Raw genomic sequence first — 18,897 nt, 5'->3', positions numbered from 1 at the left:
AAAAAACATCTATTTCTGCCTTATTGACTATGCCAAAGCCTTTGACTGTGTGGATCACAATAAACTGTGGAAAACTCTAAAAGAGACTGGAATACCAGACCACCTGACCTGCCTCTTGAGAAACCTGTATACAGGTCAGGAAGCAAGAGTTAGAACTGGACATGGAACAACAGACTGGTTCCAAATAGGAAAAGGAGTATGTCAAGGCTGTATATTGTCACCCTGCTTATTTAACTTATATGCAGAGTACATCATGAGAAATGCTGGACTGGAGGAAGCACAAGCTGGAATCAAGATTGCCAGGAGAAATATCAATAACCTCAGATACGCAGATGATACCACCCTTGTGGCAGAAAGTGAAGAGGAACTAAAGAGCCTCTTGATGAAAGTGAAAGTGGAGAGTGAAAAAGTTGGCTTAAAGCTCAACATTCAGAAAACGAAGATCATGGCATCCAGTCCCATCACTTCATGGCAAATAGATGGGGAAACAGTGGAAACAGTGGCTGACTTTATTTTGGGGGGCTCCAAAATCACTGCAGATGGTGACTGCAGCCATGAAATTAAAAGACGCTTACTCCTTGGAAGGAAAGTTATGACCAACCTAGACAGCATATTAAAAAGCAGAAACATTACTTTGCCAACAAAGGTCCATCTAGTCAAGGCTATGGTTCTTCCAGTAGTCATGTATGGATGTGAGAGTTGGACTATAAAGAAAACTGAGTGCCAAAGAATTGATGCTTTTGAACTGTGGTGTTGGAGAAGACTCTTGAGAGTCCCTTGGACTACAAGGAGATCCAGCTAGTCCATCCTAAAGGAGATCAGTCCTGAGTGTTCATTGAAAGGACTGATGTTGAAGCTGAAACTCCAATACTTGGGCCACTTGATGCGAAGAGTTGACTCATTTGAAAAGACCCTGATGCTGGGAAAGATTGAGGGCAGGAGGAGAAGGGGATGACAGAGAATGAGATTGTTGGATGGCATCACTGACACAATGGACATGGGTTTGGGTAAACTCTGGGAGTTGGTGAAGGACAGGGAGGCCTGGCATGCTGCAGTCCATGGGATCGCAGAGTTGGACACAACTGAGCAACTGAACTGAACTAACAAATTTGAGTGCAAATAGTCACATGTGGCTAGTCGCTGCCACATTGCACAGCTCACCTCTAGCAGCTGGAACAAACGCAAGGGCACATTCCTCTGGAATGGACACTCTCAGCCAGCTGTCCTTTGCCATGTGACCCGAGCCTCCCCCACCCCCAGTCTCCGGGGTCACCCACGGGGCTTGTCTCTCTTTGGTCCTGTTAAAGCAGTCCTTCACAAAGATGCACAGTCATTTTAATGAGAACATACAGGGCTAAATTGCATCTCTCTCTTTCTCGTCTCCTGACACAGTTATCACTCTAATAAGATTGTCCCCAGCTAACCCATTTTCTCGGCAGCTGTTCTAAAAAGCCATTTTCTGATGGAGCCGTGTCTTACACAAGGCGGTGGTGTGGGATGGGAGAGCGCGAGGCACAAAGCCAGAGGGATTTAGGCCCATTTTCTCACCTCTTTGGGGACAGCCAGATAATATAATCAAGCCAAAGTCCATTTCCCTAACACCTGCTGCGCGGCCAACTGACCAGCACCTGTCGTGCTCCGTTCTAATCGGCGATGCTGCCAGCCAACAGCACCGTGGCTGTGAGAGGCAGGCCTAGGCCCCTGGCCCCTCCAGAGTGAGCTTTCCCTTGCCTTTTATGAAAAGTGAAAGCAGAGACCCACTTCTTAAAAGGTGAGCAGAATTCATTCTCTAATATGAGACTGTGGGAGGAGTCTCCAGCCCAATCCATGGCCTGGAAAGCCCTTCAAGTAGAGACACAAGTAAGCCTAGCAGAAGTAATTCTTTCTTTTATCCCTAATATCCATTCACATGCCATGGCCTCTTGGCTTCAACCTGCAACTGACTCATGCATTTCTCCTCACCCGGACACCACTATTCCATCCCCTCTCACCTCCAGGAATGAAATAACCTTCTCAAAAGTCTCTTTGCTTGCGTTGTGCTCCCTGGCAACTCCCTTCCAGACCACCAGGGGTAACTGTCGCAGGCAGGACAGGCCACGTTATGCTGCGGTAACAGTCGATCCCCCAAATGCGTTACTTCTAACAGTCGGTTTATTTCACAGTTGTGCCCCCATTCAACTAAGACCTTGGCTCCACGTCCCAACTTGCAAGACGCAGTCTCCACCTCAAGGCAGAGGGAAACGGCACCTGGAGCATGGTTTACCAGCAGTCAAATGGTCCAGCCCAGAAACTGTGACTGCTGTTGTTTCTGTCCTCAACTCATTGGGCAGAACTGGTCACGTGACCCTGCCCAGTGCCGAGGGATTGGTCAATGCAGAGGGACTAGGAAGTGAAGCCCTATGCTGTACCCTGAGTGCAGAGAGAATCTTAGCACTGGATGGTATCTTGGAGATGATCAAATTTGACCTACATGTTCCATGAGCAGGGAAACTGAAGCCCAGAGAGGAGACGTGGATTACTGACGGCCACAGAGCAGGGTAAAGCAGACACAGAGCTTCTGCTTCAAATCCAGGGCTTCCTTCACCCATCATTAAACATTTGTGAACAACCTACTAGGTGCTGGGCACTGCTGGACAGATGGAAATTGAGCAAGACTGGCCGAATGTCCGCTCTCACCAAGCTCCCAGGCTGACCAGGGAAGCAATAAGTAAAGGGTCAGTTTCAGCCCTGTGGGATAAAGCTGGGCATGCACAGTGGATGACCCTGTTTACTATAACAGTGTCATCATTTTGCCGAGGATCACATGGCCAGTTCGTGGACATTCGCTAAAAGACACACAGCTCAAGGCAGGGAGAAACTACACAGTGACCTCCGTAGGACACCTGTGAGCGATCTGATCTTTTCTTTAGTTATTTCCGGCTGTGCTGGGTCTTCAGTGCAGTGCATAAGCTTTTTCTAGGTGTGGCGAGCGGGGTCTACTCTCGAGTTGCGGTGCTCGAGCTTCTCATGGTGGTGGCTTCTCTCTATTGCCAAGCTCGGGCTCGAGGGCACTCGGGCTTCAGTAGTTGTGGCGCAGAGGCTCAGTTGCTCCATGGCACGTGGGATCTTCCCAGCCCACGAATTGAACCCATGTCCCCTGCATTGGCAGGTGGATTCTTAACCACTGGACCACCAGGGGAGTCTCTCTCTGATCTCTTAATACCTAGAGTAGGGAGAGGTCCCTACGAACATCTCACCAGCCAGGCAGGGCAGGGCTAATCCAGCTTTCCCTTGATCTGAGAAAATAAAGAACCCAGGCATTCTGTGTCACAGGGTGGATCTGCACTCATTTCCAAAGTCTGGGTGACTCACTTTCCCTTCTGGGGTTAAACAAGGTGCTGGGGTGCAAGAAGAGGATCGCCCCACATCCATCAGTGCCCTTTGGTTTCTGGCAGTGACTTGCCAGGGAACATAGTATATGCTCAGTAAATCCTGGTGAATGAATGAAAATAGAAGGAAAAGTTGAAACTCCATGTTCCAGAGGGCAGCTCAGGGAGGCAGAGGGAACATATCATAAGTGCAGAAACTAATGGGACACATTTGGGTCATCTCCCCGAAGATGAATGAACTCTGGTTGGTGGTGTGTTTTTTGTTTTGTTTTGTTTTGTTTGGTCTTTGTGTTCAAGATCTAAATCCCAGGGAGTCGGCCCCTGTTGCCCCACCTCCAAACCAGTATCCCCTCTTGTCCTTAATTGATGGTGACAGCGGATGCTCTCAGTGGCCAGCACAGGTGGCCTGGCCCCTGCACGTGTGCGAGGCTCCGCGGCTGTCTTCCGTCATCTGCGTGCATTTCTTTGCCTCGGGGGCCTCTGGGCACACACACAGCAGACAGAAGTACTGAGACATTAGCCCTCTGCCAGGTTCCTCCCACAAGAGGCAGTTAATTTGCCCTCCCCCGCCACCGATTGTGAGCTTGGTCATGTGACTCTGGTGCCAACAGGATGCTAGTGAACTCGCCACAGGCAAAGACTTAAAATGAGCTTCAGCCATCGGCAGGAGAAAAGAACGCCCCCGATACCCTGCTGGTGCCTGGCGGCCAAAGGTGTGGAGCAGCGCAGGCCAGCCGGGCCACAGCTGGCCGCACCACGGATAATCGGCTTGAGTGAGATGTGGACGGCCAGGCGGTAACCACCACTCTTCAGCGCGGTTGCCATGGATATGGGACCGATGCTTCGGGACACCTGCAGCGGCACATCCAGGCTTCCTGAAAGACAGGGGCCTTCCATCTGGACGTCCAAGCTCTGCCCACAACAGCTGGAGCCGCCGGTGTGGTCTCCGAGCTTCAGTCCTGCCAACCCCTCACACCCAGCAGCCCAGCCAGGGCGGTGAGGGCAGGTTTCTGGGGCAGCAGTGACCCTCTGTGCCTCTTGGCAACATTGCATCTGGGTCTCCTCCCACCACCTGCCAGGATGGAGGAGACAGGAGGCTGAGAAGGGCCACACGGCTTCCCTTGAAGACTGTGGGACAGGCAGGAATCCAAGTGCACGACCAATGTTCCCTAGGGCCCATCACTGTCCCCTGGTGAATCTGACAGTGAAAGGGTGAGGACCCTGAAGTCAGGACGGGTCAAGGCTCTCGAAGTCCAGAAGGCAGGCGGCAGCTGCCAAGGGTTTGCTGAACATGAGCCCTGGCCACACTGAGCTCTGGGGCACATTAGTGAGCAAGAAGCATCCGGAACCACACCTCCTGGAGTCTGAAGTCTAGTGGGGAAGAGTGACCACAAACAAGGAACAGCCAGGTCCAGATGTTGATGAGTATAACATCGTTTCCAAGAATACAAGCTCTACAACCAGTCGGCTTGGATTCAAATCCCAGTTCCAACTCTTATTATCATATCACCTACACTCTCTATGCCTCAGTTTCACAATCAGTAGAATGGGAATTTAACAACCATGAAAAAATAGTATTTGTCCCCTAGGAGAGTTGGAAAAATTAAATGAGATAATACATGTAAAGCAGTTAGCAGAGTGCATCAGACATAGAGCTATTTCAGCCTGAGCTGTTCTCATCACTGCTATTTTAAATGCTGTAATGGAGACAAATTGATGAAGGGATGAAGAATGAAGGAGGAAACGCATTTAGTTAGGGTGATCATGAAAAACTTCGCCAAAAATTTCCTTTCAGCTGAACTCTGAAGGATGAAGCTGCTGTTGCTGCTGCTAAGTCACCTCAGTCGTGTCCGACTCTGTGTGACCCCATAGACGGCAGCCCACCAGGCTGCCCCGTCCCTAGGATTCTCCAGGCAAGAACAAAAGCCTGGAAGAAAGAGGGAACAGCAAGTGCAGAGGTCCTGAGGTGGGACAGAGTGGAATACTTATGAAAAATTGACAGAATGGACAGGAGGGGCTGTGGATGGAGCACAGTCAGTTCTTCCAGCTCACGGGCCTTTTCACATGCTGTTTCTTCCCAAAACACTTCTCCCCTCCATGTCGCCACCCTCATCTCCAGCTCAAACCCTTTCACCAACTGAACTCCTACTTAAACTACATTTGCCAGCTTAGAAGTCACTTCCTCACAGAAGCCTTCCTTGATTTCCCAAAGCAGGTCATAATTATGTTATACCTATATTAGTTTGCATGGGCCATAACAAAGCACCCTGAACTTGATGGCCTCAAACAGTAGAAATCCAATCACTCACAGTCCTGGAGGGCAGAAGTCTGAGATCAAGGTGTCAGCAGGGCCCTGACCTCTCTGAGTCTCTAGGCAAGAATTCTCGCCTGCCTCTCCCAGCTCCTGGTGGCTCCCAGTGTCCTTTGGACTCTGCCTGCATCACTCCGTCCTCTGTCCCTACCCTCACGTGTCCTCCTCCCCTTCTCTCGTGCTCTCTCTGAAATAGTTATTTATGTATGTATTTATTTGGCTGCACTGGGTCTTAGCTGCGGCACTCAGAACCTTTCGTTGTGGCATGAGACCTCTTAGTTGCGGCATAGACATAACTAGTCCCTAGTTGTTTACTTTCCTAGGCAGGAAACTAGATGTCTAGGAATTGAACCTGGGTCGCATTGGGAGCTCAGAGTCTTAGCCTCTGGACCACCAGGGTAGTCCCTCCCCTTCTCTTTTATAAGGTCACTTGTCATTGGATTTTAAGACCCACCTGGAAAATCCAGGAAAATCTCATCTCAAGATCTTTAACCTGATTCCATCTGCAAAGACCCCTACTTTTTCCCCCAAATAAGTTCTCCTTCAGAGCTTTCTGGGGTTAGGACATGGACATATCTTTGTGGGGTCCCCTATTCAACCCGCTCTTCCTTTCCAGATCATCTGGAACGCCCCCTCACTCCCTTAACCACGGTTTGCTCTTGTGTGTTTACTTGCGGAATCATTTGGCTGTGCCGATGAGGAAGCTGGAGGCAGCAAGAGATCAGGTCTCCCAATCTGTGCTGCTCATCCCCAGCACCCAGCACCCAGCAGGTGCCTGCCAGGGGGTGGTTGAACCCATGGGCCACTGAGCCCCACCAGCTCCTGGCAGATGACTCTTGTCAAAGACCCAGGCCGGAAGCCATCAGCGAGGCCTCCAGCCCGCACCAGGCTTAAAACTTTACAGCCTCATAAATCCCATGGCTGGCGGCATGATTAGGATTGAGTAAAAAATACAAGAAATTTAATTTCCCAATGCTCAGCCTACAGCGCCTTGTAAACTCACCCCCCAAACCAATAGCCATAAATGTTTGATAAAACACTGTCCAGGTTCCCATTTCCCAGAAATGGTTCCTGGGCCCAGGGAAATAGCCACATTCAGCCCCAGCTCAATGGGACTTGGGCGTCGTGATTCATGTTTGGTAGAGTGTTTCTTAACGGCCTGGGCTGTTTGTGGCCGTATCAATACCAAAGACGTTCACCCAGCCATTGCAGCCAGCAGCAGTGGGTTCAAACAACACGAGGTCAAGGAAAGTGGCGGTGGGTTTTGTGGCGCTTCAGGCTCTCATCCTACACCCATGTCCTGGATCTCACTTAACCATGGCACTGGGTCAATGAGAAGAGCAAAGCAAGAACTGCTAGCTCCGTCTAATGGAAAGTGAAGCCTGGAAGGGGAACTTTGCCAGCTCAGGGAGCTCATCAAAGCCCTAGGACCCCACCCGACATAACACATTTGAGAAGCCAGCAGCAGCATTCCCCGAGCACGCGCCAAATCAGAATGGCCTCCCACTTCCCATCACGCTGCCTGAAATGCTACCAGAGAGACCCATTTCTCTCTGTCTTTCTGTCTCCAAGATGCATCTTTGACAAACGCATAAAGCCAGGGGAGGAATTACAGCTGGGCTTGTTTATAGATGGGTACAGCTAGAGAGGCAGTGAACTATCATCGGGTAGCTGTACAGATAGGGAAACTGAGGCCAGGAATGGAACCGTGACCGACTTTTCTACTTTTACAGGGGGATTTGCCGACCACAGCCTGATCACAGAGATGACTTGTTTGGGGAATGACATCCAAAGGGAAACAGGAGCCCAGGGTCAGAGAGTGCCAACTTCCCCAGTTTGCCTGAACTCGGATGAGCCAGCAGGAACCATGAGGACCACAATGTGACCCATACTCTAGACCAGACCCCACTTCCAGTAAGCATCTAAAGGTTTCAGCAAGCCTTAGTCACTCTCACTGGTGAGAAGGGAAGAGAACCTCGTATTTCGCCCTTAAGAAATGGGCGTTGACATCTCTTTACGGTATTAGAAAAAAAAAATGCCCAGCCAAAAAATAAACCACCACTTTTATTTACAGTGTATTTCCCAGAACTCAGAGAAATGCCGTGCTTTTCTGCATAGACCTCGGACCAAAGCATCGTTTATCACAATACATCATACTTTATCGTGCATAAAACTCTCCCTACCTTATAAAAAAAATACAAGGAATTACTCACTCTTTACATAAATTACTTAAGAGCACCCTGGTTGAACACATCATTTTGAAAGGATTTCCATTACTGGGAAGAGCTGTGTCTACCAGTGGTGGTCTTTGCAGAGGCTTGGGGACCAATTAAAATGGGTACGAGAGAAGAAACAAACCACGCTGTGGGAAACAGCCCATCCCAGATCAGCCCAGAGCAGAATGTGTTGTTCTGAGTACAAAATAAGTCACCTTCTTACTGAGTTCCGTCTTTGAAGGTGAGTGACAGAAATGGGAGCAGTGTTGTCAACTACCTAAGGGCAAGGACTGTATCTAGTTTTGCTCATCGCTGTATTCCTGCCACTTTACAGATGCTCAATAAATATGAGCTGAAGAAGGAGGGAGGGAGTCTGTACAGAGTGCAAATATAGCTGTTATCTACTGCTATAGTAATGCTGTGTAACAAACATCCCCAAACCCCAGTGATTGAAAACAACTGCACTTCCTGTTACTGCTCACAAGTCTGCAGGTTGGCTAGCAGGTGTGACCTCAGCCGACCTCACCCATATGTCTGGGGGTCAACTGGTTGTCGGCCTCAGTTGGTACAACCTGGCTCCCTCCCACGTGCCTCTCACATGCACGTGCCTTTCACATTCTGGCCTGGACACATTTCCAGCTAGCCCAGACATGTTCTCATGGTGACTACAGGAGCCCATCAGAGCCATGGAAATAGGCAAGCACTTTTTCCAGTCTGTTTTTGCATTCTGCTTGCTAACATGCCTGCCAGTGCAGGAGATACAGGTTCGATCCCTGGGTAGGGAAGATTCCTCTGGAGAAAGAAATGGCAACCCACTCCAGTATTCTTGCCTGGAAAATCCCATGGACAGAGGAGCCTGGCGGGCTACAGGCCACGCAGGGTCGCAAAGTGTGGGACACGACTTAGCAACTACACAGCAACAAATGCTAATGTGCTGCTGGCCAAAGAAAGTCATATGGTCCAGACCCGGAGTGGGAGGGGACTGAGCTTTAGAAAAGGAACTTCATAAACACAGGTAGAACGTTAACTGGGGCCATTAGTGCAACCAGCCTACCTCAGTAACGATGCCTGATTCCCACAACCCCCACCTCACCCACGTTCAGTGATCTTACGCTCATTAAGAAATAGAAAAAAAACAAATAGAAAACAAGACTGTACTGATCCTAAGCCCCCATCCCGCCCTGTGTGCACAGAGGAAGGAGAACAGAGCTAGAGGACACCGTCCACAGACGGAGGAGAGGGCTGTCACCAGGAGCCAGCCCTATCAGCACCCGGAGCTTGGATTTCCAGCCTCCAGAACCGTGAGTAAGATGCGTTTCTGTGGTTTAAGCTCCCCTGACCTCCCCCACCCCCAGCAGTCTGTGTCTTTTGTCATGGCAGCCCTGGCAAACTAACATAATACACAATTCCACTCGATTTAAAATATCGAACAGAGGCATGAAATAGAGAAAGGCAAACAACCTGCACGTGTGTCGTGTTTTACGATCTGCCAAGCCCTGGGTGGCTGGGGAGAGGGACAGACGATGCCGCCATCTCTCAGATGAGAAGACTGGGGCTCAGGGAGGCTCAGGGACCTGCCCGAGGTCACACAGTGACAAGAGAGCACCAAGTCAGTCTGGGGTTTTTGAGAGCAGCCTTTCCAGTCTGTCCCAGCATCTCCCACCTTCAACCCGTCTGTACCCGAGGAGGTGGGGGCCCTGCGTCCATCCAGTGAGACCCACCAGCCAGCCCCGGGGCCTCTTCTTTGCAGCCCTGCGCTCGGCTGCCGGAGGCTCTCCCTTGGTGCTCGCAGGGGCCAGCACTGCCTGAGCGCTTCTCCCAGGAAGCCCTTAGCTGATGTCAGGGCCATAGTGTGGAAGCCCAGCTCTCTTCCTGGGATGTCACTCACCCGCCCGGGCTTCCCCCCCGGGGCTTTGCTGAGGTTATACCTTGTCTGGTGTCCTTCCTGTCCCCGCCCTGCCTCGCTCACTCCCCTGGAACACACAGATCCTTGTCTCTGGGCCTTCTGGAAAGCCCAGCCCAAGACCAAGTCCCCTTGGCTTGATTGCCACTTGGGTGAAAGACCTCGGCTTTGGCCCCAGTCATTGTTTCGTATATAGATTCATTTGTATTATTTTTTTTTTAGATTCCACACGTAGGTGATATCATAGAGTATTTGTCTCTGTCTGACTTGTTTCACTCAGCCTAATAATAACCTTTAGGTCCATCCATGTTGCTGCAAATGGCAACAGTCTGTTCTTTTTTATGGCTGAGTAATAGTCCATTGAACATACATATGTCACATATTCTTAAGCCAGTCGTCTATTGATGAGCACTTGGGTTGCTTTCATGTATCTTTTCAAATTCGTTTTCATTTTTTTTCTGGATACATATCCAGGAGTGGAATTGCAGGTTCATGTGGTAATTCTGTTTTTAGTTTTTTAAGGAAGCCCCACACTGTTTTCCATGGTGGCTGCACCACTTCACATTCCCAAAGACAATGTACAAGGGTTCCCTTTCCTCCACATCCTCTCCAACATATATTATTTCCTTGGAAAACTATCTGTATAGGTCTGCTCATTTCTTGATTGAGTTGTTTGAGATTTTTGATACTGAAGTGTTTGTATTAATGTATTCTGGAAATTAACACCCTCTCAGTTGTGTTGTTTGTAAATATTTTCTCCCATTCTGTAGGGTTTTTTTTTCATTTTGTTGATTGTCTCTTCTTTAATATTTATTTATCTGGCTGTGCCAGGTCTTAGTTGTGGCATGCAGGATCTGGTTCCCCAACCAGTCCAATTAGATTGCATTTGTTCGTTTTTGTTTTTATTTCTTTTGCCTTGGGAGGCTGATCTAAGGAAATATTGCTACTATTTACGTCAAAAGAATTCTTGCCTCTGTTCTCTCCTAGTTTTGTGGTGTCGTCCAACACTGAGGTCTTTAAACCATGTTGAGTTTGCTTTTGTGTACAATGCAGGGGAATCTTCACATTTCACTGTGTTCCAGTAGCTTTCCCAGCACCACTTGCTGAAGAGGTTGTCTCTTCTCCATTGCATATTCTTACCGCCTTTGTCAAAGATTAACTGCCCGTGGGTGCATGGATTTATCTCTGGGCACAGTCACACGGAGGATAGCCTGCACTCGATCCCCCAGGAAGGTCTGGGGACACTGGAGCTGCCCCATCTTAGAGCTGACCAGGTCAGAGGCGAGGGAGCTGAAGTATTTACGCTCCACCCCCGACACCACACCTCTGCGTCATTGACTAAGGGCTGCCCAGGGGTTGAAAGTGAAAGTGAAGTCTCTCAGTCGTGTCCGACTCTTTGTGACCCCGTGGACTGTAGCCTACCAGGCTTCTCTGTCCATGGGATTCTCCAGGCAAGAATACTGGAGTGGGTTACCATTTCCTTCTCCTAGGGGATCTTCCCGACCCAGGGATCGAACCCGGGTTTTCTGCATTGGAGGCAGACACTTTAACCTCTGAGCCACCAGGGAAGCCCCAGGGGTTAGGGAAACCTAAATTCCCAGCAGAACGGATTCTGGCCGCATGAGGGTAGTATGCAGGTAAAGAGCACAGGTGCTGGTCGTTGGAGACTTCTGGAAGGCAGTGCGTGTGAAAACAGGAAAGGGGCCCAGGGAGGCGCACAGGCACTGACTGTGATGGCTGCGGAGGCATCAGGACACGTGCACAGGGGTTTGGGGTTGGCAGTGATTGGGGTTGGCAGTGATTGGGGTTGGTCGCGGGGGGTGGGGCACTGTTGGCCTATGACACCCAAGGACCAAGGATGCTAAACGCTGTACAATATCCATCCTGGTCCCACACAGTGAAATGTCATTTCACTCCAAAGCTCAGCCTCATAGATGAACACATACTTACTTCAAACCCCTCATTTGACAGGTGGAGAAACTGAGGCCCAGAGAGGGACAGTGAGTTGCCCAAGGCCACACAGCCATAAAAGATGCAAAGCTGGGGAACCAGAACTCTAACTCGCTTCCCAGTAGCCCTCGAGTCTTAATTCCTCCTGAAACGTAAAAGAGAATGTTCTAAGCCCCAAGTGCAGAAATCCCTTCTGGAATTCTCGCAGGGGCAGCCAACCCCCTGTCCTGCCTGGGCACAGTGAGGAGAAACGAGACTTGAAGACCTCAGAAGCTAGTGCCCAAAGCAGATGTGCAAACACAGATAAGGGAGACAGAGTTTCCACCAGACAAATTCACACCCTGCTCAGTTTAGACATTAAAATGAACTAACTTAATTTCATGCCATATGCAAATCCTTACCAGCTGTCGGCTCTGTAATCACAGGAGACTTAATGTAATAACTAAACAAGAACAAAAACGCAACGAATGCAGGCTTTGGGCAAGTCCATTGACAGCGGGTTTTATGTTCCTGGAAACCAAGCGAGCACACAGCATTCACGGGGGACAGCTGGAAGCAGCGATGTGCCCGAACTCCTGCCGTCTCTTTCAAAAAAGTGCCTGCAACGATAATAAATAGTGGCCAAGGACTGGTCTGGCCGCTGTGTACCCTGAGCCCTCATAGACCATCCATCGAGATGTCACGGCTGCTCTCCCGTTGTCAAGGTTCAGCTCAGTCCAGCCATCCAGACTGAGGACTCAGAGGAAACAAAAGTTGTCTCGAGTTCAGTGGATTTGAGTCCCATCTTCCCCACCTCACCAAAGGGGCAGGAAGATGGCTGCTGGGGGCTGGGGGCAGGGCAGGTGGGCTTCCTGCCCAAGGACCCTGGTTCCTCTGGCTGTCCCAGCTCATAATCATTATAGCCAACATTTATCAAATGCTCACTGCGGGCCAAAAGCCAAGCACACTTCCCATGCATGGTCTCCATGTTCCCCAAAGCATGGAGGATGATTTAAGGTCATTTGTTCATTTATTCATTCAACAAACCTTTGCTAAGCATCTGCAGTGTGCCAGGCACTGGGCTGGAGCTCTGTCAGAAAGCAAAACACACAAAAATTCCTGGCCTTGTTTAAGAAGTTTAATTTCTGGGACAATCACTTTTTAGTACCATTATAGTGTATATTAGGGAAAACCCCTTTGAACCCCATGATGTCACCAATATCATTGCCTTAGGATGAAACTCTGTGTTTAAAGGATGATTTAAAGAGATATGTTGGGAGAGGTCCATGGTTAAGACTCTGCCTTCCACTGCACGGGCTGTGGGTTCAATCCCTGGTCAGGGAACTAAGATCCCACATTTCATGGGGTACGGTCAAAAACTGGAGGGGAAAAAAGTAAATCATAGAACAGATGATTCAAGATGGAAGGCAGGAGGAGAAGGGAGCGGCAGAGGATGAGATGGTTGGATGGCATCACTGACTCAATGGACATGAATTTGAGCAAACTCCAGGAGATAGTGGAGGACAGGGGAGCCTGGCCTGCTGCAGTCCGTGGGTTCACAAAGAGCTGGACATGACTTAGTAACTAAACAACAACAACAAAATCATAAAACAGATGATTCACAGATGGGCTAAAAGCACGATGGGGTTTCTTTTCCGGTGTGTGCGTGTGTGCGTGCTTAGTCGCTCAGTCGTGTCTGACTTTTGTAACCCCATGGACTGTAGCCCACCAGGCTCCTTGTCCATGGGATTCTCCAGGCAAGAATACTGGAGTTCGTTGCAGTTCCTCTTCCAGGGGGTCTTCCCAACCCAGGGATCGAACCCGAGTTTCCGGCATCTTCTGCACGGGCACACAGATTCTTTACCACTCAGCCACCTAGGAGGCCCATTCTTTTCACATGCAGTCCTGATATAGGTGTTATTGTTAGCCCCACTTTACAGCTAGAGAAACTGAGGCCCGGGCAGGTGGAGTCAGTCGCCTAAGTTGCATGGCTGGGACATGGTGGAGTTCAGATTTGAACCCAGTCAGTGTTCAGAGTCAGCGTTTTATCCACTAGGCTGGGCCAAAGCCATCCATCTGCGGCCTGTGTCATTCTGACACTCAGCTCCCTGCTGCCAGCGACCAAAATTCCCTTCACACGTGGCTTGTATCTCTCAAAGGGAAACCTCATGGACGAACATGAAGGGCCAGGGTTTGCAGCCTCAGAAGAACCTGCCTCCTTCCATCCATCTCCAACCCCGGTGGCTAATTTGGCAGCTGTACCTCCAGACATAGCAAATTGTTCTTAAAGAGAATGGAGACGCCTTTGTCAGAGAAACCATGGAGAAGCTTAAGGAAGCAAAGAAGAATAAAAACACTGAAAGGAACCAGTCACAAAAGACCACATATTGTATGATTCCATTTCTAGGAATTGTCCAGAATAGAGAAATTTACACAGACAGAAAATAGATCACTGGGGGCTGAGGAAGGACAGTGGGGGAGAAATGAGAGTGACTGCTGAAGGGATGGGGGTTTCTTTTCAGGAGTGATAAAAAGTCCTAAAATTGACTGTGGGGATGGCTTTACAATTCTGTGCTCAGTCACCTCTGACTCTCTGCAACCTAATGGACTATAACCCGCCAGGCTCCTCTGCCTAGGGGATTCTCCAGGCAAGAATACTGGAGTGGGTTGCCGTGCCCTACCTCCAGGGGATCTTCCTGACCCAGGGATCGAACCCAGGTCTCTGCATTGTGGGGATGGCTTTACAATTCTAAGTGTATTAAAAAACCATGGAATTGCATACCTTTAAATGGGTGGACTGTGCTGTGCAAATTATATCTCAGAAAGCTTTTTTTTTTTTTTTTTTTAAGTTGCCTTGGCTCTAAGCTGATGCCTCTAATTCCTCTAAGAGCTCCAAACCCTCCACCATCTCCCTGATTAGGGCTGCACTCATTTCACAGTAATTTTTAACGAGCATTTCCTCAAGACCTGAAAAAGAAGCTTTGATGTCCCTCCAAAGGCCTCCTAGGAATTCTTATCTATTTGAAAGAGAGGAATGGGTTGGCTAGCAAGGGACCCATGTTAATTCCCATGTCAACACATTACTATGGCAACAGGAAGCTTTCACGGAGAGTTTTTAGGATGCTCCCAAAAGGCCTGCTCTCTGCACCCAGGTGGTCTGCAGCCTTCTACCCGACATCTCCCAGGCACCAGATGCCTAGCTGATGGACGTGGCGGGAAGGGCAACCTGGAATCAGGTGAGGCAGGGAAATCTGAGGATGCAGGCGGTGGCATCTCAGGGTCCACGCTCCATGCTGGTTAGTGGTCACCCTGAGTCACCATCACCGTGTGAGAGGAGGAGCGCGTGTTAGCCACACCTTTTAGAAGCTGTGATCTAAAGCAGGGTCTCGAGTATCAGAGCTGGTCTCCACATCAACATGACCATGTTTTCAGGCAGGAGCAGGCAAGGCAGCTCCTGGGGCCAATGAGAGTAACACGGCTAGAAAGCTTTCATTAAACAACTGGAGGAACGGCGGTTGGTAACTGGGAGCCCACTGTTCTCACAGGTGGAGAAACTCAGACCTGCAAAGACTCCCTGCCCGGGGAACCTGCAGTCCAAGCTGTCGGGCTGTTGGGCAGACCTCTTGGGACCGAGGAAGGGCAGGGGCCGTGGGTGTAGGGTCAGCAGCTTCCAAGATGGTCCCCAGTGATTTCCACTTCTCCATTAACCTTAGGTAGTCCCCTCCCATACTGTTTACCAAGTTTGGTCTGTGTCGTGACCAGCAGAGCTTGGCAGAAGTGACAGTGTGTGACTTCCCTTGTCTTAAGCTGCTAAGTTCAGGGGCTATTTGTTACCACAATGGATAACTGAGATGGAACGGATCCAGATGCCCCTCGGATAGCCAGAAATTGTCCTGAGAATAAAAGATGGCTTTTAAAGAGTTTTCCCTCCTTGCTCCTCACTCCTTTTCCCAAAGTACTTTTACCTGAGAAGGTGTTTTGTTGGTGGATAAGGAATCTAGAGACTTGGATTTGTGTCATGGCCCCCTTCTTTCCTATTAGCCTCAGCTTCCACCATAAAATTGAGGAGTTCAAGTGTAACCTGTTGGCTCTGAAATTGTAGGTTCTCCTAGTGGTTAAAGGGCCTCCCTGGTGGTTCAGATGGTAAAGAATCTGCCTGCAATGCAGGATACCTGGGTTCAGTCCGTGGGTTGGGAAGATCCCCTGGAGAAGGGAAGGGCCACTCAGTCCAGTATTCTTGCTTGGAGAATTCCATGGACAGAGGAGCTTGGCAGGCTACAGTCTGTGGGGTCCCAAAGAGTCAGACACGACTGAGCCACTTTCACTTTTCACTAGCGGTTAAAACTGTAACTTCTGAGTCAGGAAGACTGCTTGCAAACCTTGACTCTGCCACGTGCTTGCTGTGTGACGTCAGGCTAGTGCCCTGTCTCTGAGCCTCCGTTTCTCCTTCTATAAAGTGGGTTTAAGGATATCTACTTCATGGAATCATTACAAAACTCCAGTAAAATAATACATATAGACCACTTAGCACAGTCAGTGCTTAATGAATGGTAGTTGCCACTACTAACAATGAGATAATGCGACAGTTACAATTATTTCCTCTTCTGGTTAAGATGAGATGATTGATGAGATGGTTGGATGGCATCACCGACTCGACAGGCATGAGTTTGAGCAAGCTCTGAGAGTGGATGATGGACAGGGAAGCCTGGCATGCTACAGTCCATGGGGTCACAAAGAGTCGGACATGACTGAGTGACTGAACTGGACTAATTAAGATACAGAGAGTCTGAGTGGTTGTTTCTGGTGGGGGATATGGGTAGGTACAGCGATTGGCAGCTTGAGAGGGAGTTCCAGTAATCTCTCTCTCTTAAGGATCTTGCATTACACTAGTAAATACATTAGTCAAAATCATCAATGGTAGGCCTAAAGATTTGTAATTTTATTGGATTTTTTAAGTAAGCAAATATTGAATCCTAGATAATAATAAAAATCTGTTAAGAATTAAGGGGAGTTTTGGAGGACTTTATTGGTCTGCATATTAAAAAGCAGAGACATTACTTTGCCAACAAAAGTCTATCTAGTCAAGGCTATGGTTTTTCCAGTAGTCGTGTATGGATGTGAGAGTTGGACTATAAAGAAAGCTGACCACCAAAGAATTGATGCTTTTGAACTGTGGTGTTGGAGAAGACTCTTGAGAGTCCCTTGGACTGCAAGGAGATCCAACCAGTTCATCCTAAAGGAAATCAGTCCTGAATATTCATTGGAAGGACTGATGCTGAAGCTGAAACTTCAATACTTTGGCCACCTGATGCAAAGAGCTGACTCATTTGAAAAGTCCCTGATGCTGGGAAAGATTGACGGTGGGAGGAGAAGGGGTCAACAGAGGATGAGGTGATTGGATGGCATCACCGACTCAATGGACATGAGTTTGAGTAAACTCCAGGAGCTGGTGATGGACAGGGAGGCCTGGCGTGCTGCAGTCCATGGGGTCGCAAAGAGTCAGACACCACTGAGCAGCTGAACTGAACTGATTGATCTGGAGCAGGCCAAGGTAGGGGTGCTATTTATTTATTTACCTGGCTGTGCCAGGTCTTAGCTGCAGCATGTGGGATCTAGCGCCCTGACTAGGGATGGAACCCAGGCCCCCTCCACTGGAAGTGCAGAGTCTTAGCCACTGGACCACAGAGGGGTCCAGTCCTAGTAGGGGTATGTCTTTAAAAGTTCCCCGGGTGATTCTTTGAGAAACTGCCAGAGAGAAACTTCAACACATGTGCCCTGAAAGTGGTACAAGAATTCCACTACAGTGCCGCTTGTAATAGGGAAAGATTACTTGTAACAGCGAAAGATTAGAAGCAATCCAAGTGCCCATGGACAGGTAAGTGGAAAATTGCTGAATATTATTTAGAAATACATACCTATGAATGAAGGCAAGAGGCCATGCATGAGTATAATAAGCTTTGAATTCAAGATAGTAGTTCCCCCGGGAGGGGAAGGGTGTGTGGTGGGGGAGGGCCTCCATGGGGTTTTGCACGGTGCGTTTGTAATATGATATGGTGTTTCTTAAACTGGGTGGCAGGTATGCAGGTGCTCGTTGTGTTATCCATGCGTTCTGGGTGCCTGAAATCTTTCTTAATTTAAACATAGATGTGCCTAGAAAAATATCAAGGGTAATTTTCTTATTGTTTTTAACTTTACCAATTTTCTTACCTACCGTCTTCCTCCCTTTATTTTTTTAAAATTTTATTTTATTTTTAAACTTTACAATATTGTATTGGTTTTGCCAAATATCGAAATGAATCCGCCACAGGTATACATGTGTTCCCCATCCTGAACCCTCCTCCCTCCCCATACCATCCCTCTGGGTCGTCCCAGTGCACCAGCCCCAAGCATCCAGTATCATGCATCGAACCTGGACTGGTGACTCGTTTCATACATGATAGTATACATGTTTCAATGCCATTCTCCCAAATCTTCCCACCCTCTCCCTCTCCCAGAGTCCATAAGACTGTTCTATACATCAGTGTCTCTTTTGCTGTCTCGTATACAGGGTTATTGTTACCATCTTTCTAAATTCCATATATATGTGTTAGTATACTGTATTGGTGTTTTTCTTTCTGGCTTACTTCACTCTGTATAATAGGCTCCAGTTTCATCCATCTCATTAGAACTGATTCAAATGAATTCTTTTTAATGGCTGAGTAATACTCCATTGTGTATATGTACCATAGCTTTCTTATCCATTCATCTGCTGATGGACATCTAGGTTGTCTTTCTTTATTTTTTTAAAGCTTATTTATTTGCTTATTTATTTATTTTGGCTGCACCAGGTCTTAACTGCAGAATATGGGGTCTTTTAATTATGACAAGTGGGATCTAGTTCCTTAGCGAGGGATCAAACCTGGGCCCCCTGCACTGGAAGCATGGAGTCTTAGCCACTGGACCACCAGGGAAGTCTCTCCTCATTGTTGTTTGTTTGTGCCTTCTGTTACATCTATAATAATCCCATCTTGCTTTTAAGAAATAGTGTCATTGATTTGTTAACAAGAAAAAATAAGTTTAATTTTTTGAAAGTAGGACCTATGGCTTCCCCAAGTGACTTGCTCTGAGAACACTTCCTTGCGTGTCTGAGATCCATTCAACGGTGAAAATCAATCCAACACCGGATGACAT

General features: G+C 48.5%; 1 long non-coding RNA gene across 1 annotated transcript; it reads left to right on the top strand.

Annotated features, from left to right (window-relative positions):
• The first annotated feature begins 6,355 nt into the window (after positions 1 to 6,355).
• Positions 6,356 to 15,692, top strand: LOC129629588 (uncharacterized). The gene is made up of 4 exons (XR_008703284.1): positions 6,356 to 6,450; positions 7,413 to 7,593; positions 9,089 to 9,196; positions 11,770 to 15,692. It is a non-coding gene; the product is annotated as an uncharacterized LOC129629588 (long non-coding RNA).
• Positions 15,693 to 18,897: the final 3,205 nt, after the last annotated feature.

Source organism: Bubalus kerabau, chromosome 16 (genome assembly GCF_029407905.1).
Source record: "Bubalus kerabau isolate K-KA32 ecotype Philippines breed swamp buffalo chromosome 16, PCC_UOA_SB_1v2, whole genome shotgun sequence".
NCBI lineage: Eukaryota > Metazoa > Chordata > Mammalia > Artiodactyla > Bovidae > Bubalus > Bubalus kerabau.
The sequence above is the reverse complement of the archived record's forward strand: the minus strand, read 5'-3'. Positions and strand labels throughout refer to the sequence as shown.